Here is a 10,587-nt window from a genome sequence, read left to right on the forward strand (position 1 = left end):
AAAATAAATGAGACACAGCTACATCCAAAATTACTCGACAAATTTACACTAAATTTGTCAGAAGGCGAGATCTTGGACCAGAAAGATGTGTTGTAATTCCATTCAATAGTTTTCAAGGAGTTAAGGGTACAACATATGGATATTTCAAAAAGTAGAGGGTTCACAGAGCTGACAGACCTTAAGATAAGATAGAATTAGCTCCCAGTTCAACAACAAAGATGTGAGTGCATGCATTTTAGGACTTTAGGACTCAGTCATCTGTCCTGAAAAAAGCGTAAAAATATATATAACTGGGGTACGGTAGGGATACCCTGCTCCCCTTGGCTGGCTTGGCGGATCAAGATTGATAACTCTCCGACCAAACATTATTTTTTTAACGTTACCACAAATTTGCAGAAGATCCAGGCTAAATTTCTTCTTTTTTTTTTTTTTACAATTCACAAGTTATATTTAGTTCAGGGTACAAACAATAGGTACTTGTGATAGCTATAACTGATGAATTTCTGTTTTTTCTTGTTTCAAATAGTATTTTCACCTAACCATAATTTCCCTTTAGACTATATTTTTTCACTGAATTTGTAAGTTTAAAAAAAAAATCAGTTATTATTGTATTTCCTAACTATAATGTCACTTTAACCTTTGGTTTGTTCAGTGAAGTTGTATGTTTTTTTAATGTAAAGTAATACTTATGTGGATTCAGTGAAAACACAGTTAAAGTGGCGTTATAGTTAGGTAAAATTTTCAGTTAAAATGCTACATTATAAACCTAAAAAAACTGAAGTTCATCAGTTATAGTTAACTGAAGTAACTATAACTGGTGCCCTTGCCATTCACAGAGTTTATATCCAGGCCGTCTGTGGGTGCCCAAACTCCACAGGCACCCAACTCCCTGCTGTGCATGGTTATGAGTCAGGACTTATACCCAAGGCCCAGCGGTGACCACCAATCCCTGCTGTTCACAGCCTTCATTGTGGCCCCTGAGGACAGACTTCTTAAGGGGTGAATAAGGGTCCCATGGACCTACTAGATATCTACCTGAAAACGGTTGATGTCACTCACGGCACCCACCTGCAAGGGGATCTCTCTCTCCTCTTCCACGTGCAGGTGGATTGCTTCATGCACAGGAGTCTTTGAAGCAACCGCTCCATAATTCACTTAAAGTTTGTGGCTACTCTGAGAGCAGCAAATTTGTTGTAATAGGGCACACTTCCCTTGTTTGCACCTGGTGCACCTTTTTAAAGGTGTACTGTGGTGCAAACAAGGAACGTGCATCCTATTTATAATATGAGCCCTGGTCCAGTAGGTGTCTGCATCTTCACATTGAAAGAAAATCCAAAATATGATAAGAGAATTTAAAAAAATCTAATTGGCCCATTACAAATGACAAAATATAGCAGAAGGGCAATCCATGCCTATTCAGATAAAATCACCTTGCCATTGATGGAATATGTTATTCGATAGCAACTCCTTGAGCAATTTCACTGGTTGAAAACAAGGTTCAATACAGGGCATGATGAGTGGTGACCTTTAACAAGGAGTATATCACCATATTAGTTGCACAGCTCCTCTTGATGGATAAGGCTAGACAATGGGATGTTTTGCCATTCACTATGTGGATCGCTCCTGCTAGGGTTGCTAAATCCTGACGAGCCACCCTCACATTGTGAATCAGACAGGCTCTTATCCTTCTGACAAGAAACTCTTGGCCCTCTGGCAAACCAGTCCCTTCCTTTAATATTGGGGATAGTTCTCTCCAACTAATCGGGCTTTATGCTGGACGCTCAACATCTCACATGTGATTGAAACAGTGGTAGTCTTCCTGGATGCCACAAAAGCCTTTGCATATCTTGATTGGCATTTTCTTTTTGCAGTATTAGATAAGATTTTGATGAGACAGAATTTTTATGTGTATCTTATAGTTGGGTTTAAAATAAATGGCACTCTCTCTGCTCCAATAGATATGTCGGGAGGGACCAGGCAGGAGTACCCTATCTTCCCAACTCTCTTTGTGATTGTTATTAAGCACTATCATGTGTGCTCTGTCAATTCATTCAACCAAGAGAATAAGCTTCAGTACGATGGCAATTGCAGGTTTTGCTGAGGTAACAAGCACTCCTCTTCAATGGTATGATCCCAGTCCAATACCTGGAGGACCATTTTGAAATAGGCTGATTCATTAGAGACAATTACCGAGAGACATATGATAAGACTATGGAACAGACAGAGCTTTGGATATCCTCATGCTGTCATTTGTGGTGTATGACACTAAAGAAAATGTGATATGCCCAAGGTACTACACAAAGCACAAGACTTTGAAATGGATAGTTTGTAGGTGCAAGTGTACTTTGCTCACTGTTGGTTACATCAACCACCTTTGCTTCCACACCAGTTTTAAAGACAAATTTACCACTTCCTTATCCTCTGTCAGCATCATTCTGTTCACATAACAAAAACCCAGCTAAATGTATTAAGTCAAAAGCATGTATGAAGTGGGCCAGACAGAAACTAAACATGATTTCAGGCAACTCAGTTCTCTATTCTCCCATTCTAACACTACTAGACAAAATACATGTTAGTCTAGAACCCACAGTGAGGTTAGAGTTGTCAAAGTGAGGGCTGCAAATGCTGGATCATCTCTTCTCAGAGGGTCAGTTTCTTCCTATTTAGTCATTCATTAAAAGAATACACAATATACTCCAGGATATTTTCGTGTACTATCACCTCCAGATCACATTCAAGAGCAAATTTCAGGCATTCCATCTTTGTCTCTTGGCTGTGAAGCTCTACGAAGGGTAAAAGTGCGTGAAATGTATTGGCAGTTAGGTAGGATACAGATCTGGAGTTTACACTTATGGATTACTAGTGGGTATACTACTGTTCTCAGATGGAAGATGTTCCTCTAAGTAAAAGGCACAGATTAGTGCAGTAGGATTGACTCCACATCTAAGGGAGTAACTTATAGGATGAATGGTGATGACAGATGCCAATGATGGTGTGCAAGAGGAGTGAACTTTCTTTACTTTACCTTGGGATGCCACAGAGTGATCAATTACTGGGTAAGTGTTTAAAGATGTATCTATGATCTGTCCTAATTCAAAGCCACATGCATGTACACAGCAATTTCATTGCTTCTGGCCCAAGGGCAAATGGCTGTATGTTTGGACCAGGTCCTACCACTTCAGTTCAGGAGTGGCTGACATATCTTGTATGTTACAATGAACCAGTGGAACTCTATATAACAGTATATATCTGCTCAGGTGAAGGATATGCGGAAAGATATGAGGACCACATGCATGGTTTCTTTCCTTCATGATCAATGACACAAAGTCATCCCTTCATGACGCTATTGAGTAAGAAACAAGATACCAGAACACGCTGAGACTCATGATCGGGCTACTGAAGAAAGTGGCAACAGAGGGCTTACAACTCTTTAGTTATAATATGTAGATTTCTGTTTTTCATGACTAGAGAAAAGGAGCACATGTAGTGGTGACACCTTATTTTATGCCATAATACAGAGTTTGCTCTGATGGTTATATTGGCACACGAAAATGATGTCTTTTCAATGGTATGGAATATGTGCAACTACATTTATTGTGTTCTTCTTTGTCGTATTTTGTGTTTAACCGAAATAGTAAAAACTATACAATAAAGCGTGACTGGGATTTTCGCTGTGCCACAGGGTTTATACTCCACCTTAATTTTGAGTTGTAGTATGAGATCTTCACCAATACAAAGTATTTTCAGGGCACTTCAGCTTAAAGGGAACAATGACTCATTGGAATATAAGTTCACCATTCATTTCGGGTGGCCTGAAACACTTATGAGAATACTAAAATAACAATCTACCTTCACAATTGTGTATTTTGGAAATAGTATTCACTAAACCTGTGAGCCTGGCTCTGAATGCCAGAAAAGACTCTATACATCTAATGTGGAAAATGTAATTAAAAAAGTGAATGAACGCTGCATGTCTGAATCCTTCCATAAGACACACAGAAATAATATGCCTAATGACTTTGACCTACAGCATAGGTACGTCTCCTCTTGGAAGAGATATCATTGATAGTGTGGCTGATGGCAGCAGTACGGAGCGTACCAGGTGTAGATTTTCAGTAATACTACTGGGAATGTCATATGATAATTTCTGCAGCATCAGTATACCCTAGCTTTACAAATAAACATAACATTTGTGCCTCATATAATTCTGCATAGGAGGATAGAAGCCCCTGTGCAAATGCAAATTTGTTTGTACTTTCTAAAAATAGCAACTGTGGGGCTAGTCCATTCCCTTTCCCACCCTCGAAGGGAAGTTAATTCAACCTTTCATTTGAGTAATTGTTCAAAGACTTCCAGAATGAAAAGGGGTTGAATCGAAATTAGGGAATGCACACAAATGTAAATGTTTGTGGGCGTTCTCAGTGTTCCAATGCAAATCAGACTTTTGATAATGACTTTCCCAGCCCTTGAGTGAGATTAAAGACTGTGGATTTCTGTGCACACTTGGCAAAGAAATCCACAGTAGAAAATGCATGTGTCTGCCAGGTATCTTCTTGTAATTTCCGGATAGGCTAAATTAAGTATTTTGGGCATAAGTCTATGTTTACAGTTTATAATGCCGTTGAGAAAGGACCCGTGTGCGTCTATTCTTCAGTTAGAGCAGGTTACCTTCAGGCAGCAGACTAAATAGATAACATATTTAGCAAATCTCATTAGTGGATACACACCCAAAACATGCATACACACACACACACACACACATTCACACACACTGCAAATCTAGTTTGAAAGTGAACAGTGCCACTAGTGTTTGTCAAGAGCTTTCTTCTCACGCCCATAATATCATAAATATAAAAGTCTAGAATTACTAACACTTTGTGTCAGATTTGTGTTACAAAAGTGTCAAAAACTAATGCAAACTATGGAACTGGAATGTAGTTTCCAGTGAAAAATATATTTTGCACTGACAAATAGTCTTAAAATAAATCAAAGTAGGGTAATATGCTACTTTGCACTTCTTTGACTCAAGTCATCCTACCACGAGTAGAACATGGGAAATCCCAACGCAGCAACCCAGTTTTTTGCACAAAGCATTATCTACCAAAAGGGTAGAAAGGGCTTTATGCATAAAATGCACAACCCTCGAGGTAAGCGAAGTGTTGGAGAAAAGTTTGATGTTCTCAAAACGTTTCCAGCTTTGCATATGTTGTGCACTGCACAGCACCCATACAAACTTGGAAAAGTTATCAATTATGTCTAGGAATAGTATTTTGTACTGTAAGGGCACCCTTCCAGTACAAAACCTTTGCTAGACAATCTGCTGCTCTTGCAGATGTATTTCTCCTACTGGCAAGTGGTTTGTGGGGATAGCACGTGTACAGATAGTTGTGATCTTGATTTTATTTCCAATGAATGTAGATCTCTAGTATTGACTCTTGTGACCAAAGTTCATTCTTTGCATACCACCCCATTGTTGTCTTGATGCGGGGTAAAAGGCCCAAATAAAAGTGATCCAGTACCTATTATCATCAGTCCAACAATGTCCGTTCCTCACTGACATGTCTCTAGGGACCCCCTCCTGCATCATTTTCCCAACCTTGACTCTCTTGCACCATCCACTCCCAACATCTCTCCTTATGGCATTCTTGGTCATCTGCTTGCATCACATTTGGAACGTGCTAGCAAGCCTCACTAGGACTACTCAGCTGAACAGATGGGCGGGCCCCATTAGCCATAATCCGCCTGTCCGTTCTCTACTAGAATATTTTAGGTGCGTAACTTTGGCTAATGTACCAGCAGCTATGTTTTATCGTTTTTCTCTCGGTCTACTGTAAATGAAATTAGAATATAGCTGAGGAAACAAAGCGAACCTAAACACAGAATTCCAAATTACATAGAAACCAAATAAACAACTACAAATGAATGAACACCTTCACAGATAAAAACGTGCTTTACAAATAACATTTGACCTGCTGATTGCTATCATTGTTCCAGTGGCTCCTTCTCTTTGTCTATCCACACAATCACAGAAGTAAGGACTGGGCAGACCCCACAGTCCAGCAGCCCAATAGAAGCCAAACAGGAGGTAGGAAATGTTATTTATAGAAACTAACAACGAGCCAAATTTTCTTTTCGGGCAAGCGTTAGGTGATATTGAGTCTCACTTGAACATGCTAATAGGTCATCAATATTGATCTGATCTGAAAGAAAAAGCTGGGCGCTGACTCACAGTTTTGCCAAGTTGACAAACTAAGCACCTCTTGAAGTTAGCATAGTTATCCCAAACGTGCAAAACGTTGCAGACATGCAAAAAGTCTTGCCAAATGTTGTTGCAGGAGAATAATTCTTCAAAAACATTTTTGTGACAAAAGTATTCAAGAGAAGTGAGTTTTTGCTGTCGTTGTTTCTTTAAGACGTTATTTCCCAAGATTTATTTCCTCTGTTTTATTTAAAACATCACAAACCGTGTGAACTTGAAGTCCCAAAGTTTTGAAAAAAATCACAGGAATTCAGCATAAAACCTTTGGAACCTGGCATATTTTTGTGGTTTCACTTTAATGAAACCTGTTCAATAGTTCTTTGTACCTTTATATGTCCCTCCTGGATCTGTTTAACAGAGTAAACGAATAAAGATTGCCTGTTTCAGTCCGTTGAAAGATGTTAAAAGAAAGCCAACGACCCCTTGTCCACCTTGAATGTATTTAATGACTATACCGATACATTTATTGAAACCATTTTCTAAATGAGGAACGTGCTGTTTATCCTTCTTTTATAATTATGCAAATGAGCTATTCTTTGCTGTTTATTTCTAGTGGGTCTCCTGCAAAATCAGCACTTTCTTCATACTTGAAGTTAGTAGCTACAATCTGAATTATAGCAGCAACATTAGCATAATAGCCGAATGCCTTTAGATTACATTTATTATGACAGGCCACCATGTCAGATAGCCTTTCACTTTTAGCTTTCCAGTAGTAATAAATGTTCATTAATGCAAACAATTTCCCGTGCTGGTGTGTCCTTTATCAAGTGTTCAGTAAAGTAAACAGTCTATAGTGGTGGTGGTTCTGTTCAGCTCTTCCCGTTTTGTCAAATGCGACTGTTTTTATGCCCCTTAATGGTGCAGGACTAGAGAGCAATTCACATCAGGTGTCAACAAATGCACACACATAAATCACACTTACGCTTAGCCAGTATGATAGATCAGTTAATCAATGCACCTGCAGCAGAGATTTGTTTAGCATTTCCTCATCACTAGTTGCAGTACACGTGAGTCTGGCTCAACCCGTCATCACTTACAAACCAATTAAGTTCGTACCAGTTGGGAGGAAGAATACTGATCCCTGTTGTGTACACTAGTGGAGGGGACATTATCTTACGTGCGATGCCTGACTATTTCAACACTTCCACAATTTGACTGCTGACCTTTTTCACCGGGAACGCTTCTGCTAAACGTGCTAGCATTTGCTGAATTACAATTTCTAACTACAAAAACAAGGCTTATCGAAATGCAGAGAGCAGAATACTAAAATGTGGGTTAGCAGTGCAAAAAGGTTCCATCCCGAGAAAATGTCATTAAGATTTGTTCATTCAAAACGAATGAACGAACTTACCTTTTGAGGCCGGATGCAAGAAGAGTTCCTAGAAAGGAAGCTGTTAGCTACGCAGGCTGTGGATCAACACCTTCCAACTGCAGGACGTGCAGCGCGCGTATCCTGCACAGCGAAAAACCTGCACGAGGACGGTCTATGGACTCACGCACTGCCGAGGCTGGGCCATCAATTGATAATCAAGCCGGGGATGGCAGCGCCTCCCAGATTTGCATTGATTATTTTCACTCAAAAAGACGCATTTAAATGTATCCGACGCAGCATCAGAAGATGGCAGACAGAGACGGGGAAAGAAAAACTTAGAGCTCGCTAAGTGCAGATGGAAGATGCAGCCGAGGCAGAGCTATATCTTGGAAGAGCTGCAGCTCCCTCTTCATGCCGCTGTTATAAGACGAGAAATGCTACCGAGAAAGAATACGTCAATAACACAAATTTTAACGAAAATGTATTCAGCGCAATGCGATTAGAGCGCCTGGCATTGTAACAGAAATACAACAAAATGCATTCTGCTCTTTTCATCTAAATTGTAATGATGCTGGTACATGAATAGAACCATACTTTTTAAATTAGAGAAAAAGTACGGCGCCAGTTTTTGATTCTGCGGATATTAAAATTCAAGTATGTTTACTGGAGACCTGTTGCATGTGATTGCATAGTTATTGGAATGAAAAACGACGCGATAACTCATTGCCTTGGCAGTGTCAAAGTTTGTCTTCCTGCATGTTCTGTAGAAAATGGTGTCACCCTTTCACGAATGGGAGCGGGATACATTGCCTCCTTGCTGACTCTGAGAAGGGAAGAGCGAGTACACAGATCCATTTCCAGTATTCTTCTTCGTTCCTCACTGACTCGTAGGAGTGTCCTAATTACCAAGGGCCAACTACAAACCGCCAGTAAATCTCTTTCTGCTAGATTAGAAAGCCAGGCCCAAATTAGCAAATTGCGAAACAAAATTTAGGCAACTGGAACAGCAAATTATTTATGCTCTCGGTGATAAATATGAACTGGAAAATATTCTGAATGGTGCATGTGAGTAAGAGCATAGTAACTAGATACAGTCCACCTCTAGGCGCTACATTAAAACCCTAAGATATATCGATTATTCCGATATGAAAATGTATATGTTTTTTTGCTAACTGTACAGTCTTATTTTTGATGGTTCAAGTGAAACATGGGCACGTAGGGTATAGTATTTTAAAGTTTTGTCATCTGCGAAATGGCTTTCTTGTTCCATGAGGCTGAGAGTGCTAGCAACTATTACTTTGTGCACGAAGAGTGAAAGGTAATGATGTAGTGTATTAGGGTTTTTATTTTTCAAGTAATTTAGAACGACATTGTGAATGCATTTGTGCCAAAGTCTCCTTCACTTCAACTTAGCTTTTATTCGGCACTGGGCAATTGAAGGATTTGTAAAGTTTTGTCTTGTCAATGAAACACAGCTATTTTTAATTACATCTCAGAAAACAAAACGCTTGCTTATAGGCTGTTTCAGAAGTGTTTTCTTAACTCTTAGGTATAAGGCACTAGCCTCACACCTAAGAGTTACAGAGTTAGTTACATTATGGTTCAGGAGACTGAGAAACATGATTCGTTTCTTTAGTTTAGATAGCTGGAGGATGATTATTTTTCTGCTATGATTTTCCAGGGGTCAGCTGACTGAGAATTGTTATTACAGACAATCTCAAAGATATTATTATTATTTTTTATTGGTGGACTACATTTATTGTCTGATTGAAAAAAGGGGGTGGATATCCCATTGATGTCGAATTTCTAAACAAGTTGTAGTTCCTACTAGGATAATCCTTCAGGAAAACGTACCCATTAATCATTCATCTAACTTTCAATATTCCTAAGGCAACCAAATAGGGACATATATATTAACAATGATTTGCTTAGTGGGCCATTCACATCCAGAAGATTTTAGGTATTATCTAGACATGATCGAGCATATTGGTGTCTCTAACTCAACACTAAAAGGACCTGTTATAAAAATACATTAAAAAAGGCGGCAGGAGCACATTTTGTGGAAAAGCCTATGTGATGACAGTACTAGATGACAAACAGTCCTTGCTAATGTGAAGACAAAAGTAAAACTCCAGGGTTGCCAAATTCCAAGTCGGTCTAGTCTCAATTCCACCTCATGCCTCTTTATTTCGCCAATCTACAATTAGTGTCTCTATTTCGCGTTTGTGGGTTGTTTTTATCGTGGCTTACTCACTTTGTCACTATTGTGCTATCATTCTCTTCCTTCTTCTTTGGCCCTCTTCCGTGCTGATCTCTCTTGTTATTTGTAGGACAAAGTCTAGTGATGACAAAATAGAAAGATATGAAATATCAGAGTCACATTTTGTGAATCTGTTAAGAAACCCATTCCAGTACTGCACCTTCTACCCTACCATCTTTAAGAAGTTAGCAGGTGAAAGTAGGATGCACTGACCCCTACAGTGCTCATTCACATTCATTTCAATGTACTGTGCTTTTAGCAATGGTCTCAAATTCCTCTGAGTAGCTGCTTGTGGCGCACTCTCTTTTTATTTGCACTTATTCTGAATTTGCCCGTAAAGTGGAATACAGTGAAAGCCATCTATCACTGCACAAATACATTTGAATAAACAAAATAGTAGCCTGTGTTCATTCATACTTGTGAATGCCCCTTCTACACATAAATACACTTCATATATGATGATTGGTATCAGTGAAGCTATTTTGGGCTTGTGATGCACCCCAGGCCTATTAGTTGCAATTCAAGTTCATTATGGATAAAGCTTCAGGCCTCAAATCAGTAATTAATTACATTATTTTCCATCTCACTCTAATTCACATACCCCTTAATATTGTTAATTTAAGAGATCACTGAGACATTTGCTATGCTTTAAGTCATCTGTTAATTAAAGCCCACTGCTGCTGTTTCTGATTTCATATGCGGCCTTGGTAGTGAGAGCTTAGGCTGCATCTTGCAGCCCAATTATGCTATACTCCT

At 39.2% G+C, this 10,587-nt stretch overlaps 1 long non-coding RNA gene across 1 annotated transcript in view; it reads right to left on the minus strand.

Annotated features, from left to right (window-relative positions):
• Nucleotides 1-7,949, minus strand: part of LOC138294200 (uncharacterized) — a 45,214-nt gene extending 37,265 nt beyond the window's left edge. Inside the window, exon 1 of the long non-coding RNA XR_011203263.1 lies at nt 7,611-7,949. This is a non-coding gene — a long non-coding RNA (uncharacterized lncRNA). The remainder of the gene's footprint in view (nt 1-7,610) is intronic.
• Nucleotides 7,950-10,587: the final 2,638 nt, after the last annotated feature.

This window comes from Pleurodeles waltl, chromosome 4_2 (assembly GCF_031143425.1).
Source record: "Pleurodeles waltl isolate 20211129_DDA chromosome 4_2, aPleWal1.hap1.20221129, whole genome shotgun sequence".
NCBI classification, from domain to species: Eukaryota; Metazoa; Chordata; class Amphibia; order Caudata; family Salamandridae; genus Pleurodeles; species Pleurodeles waltl.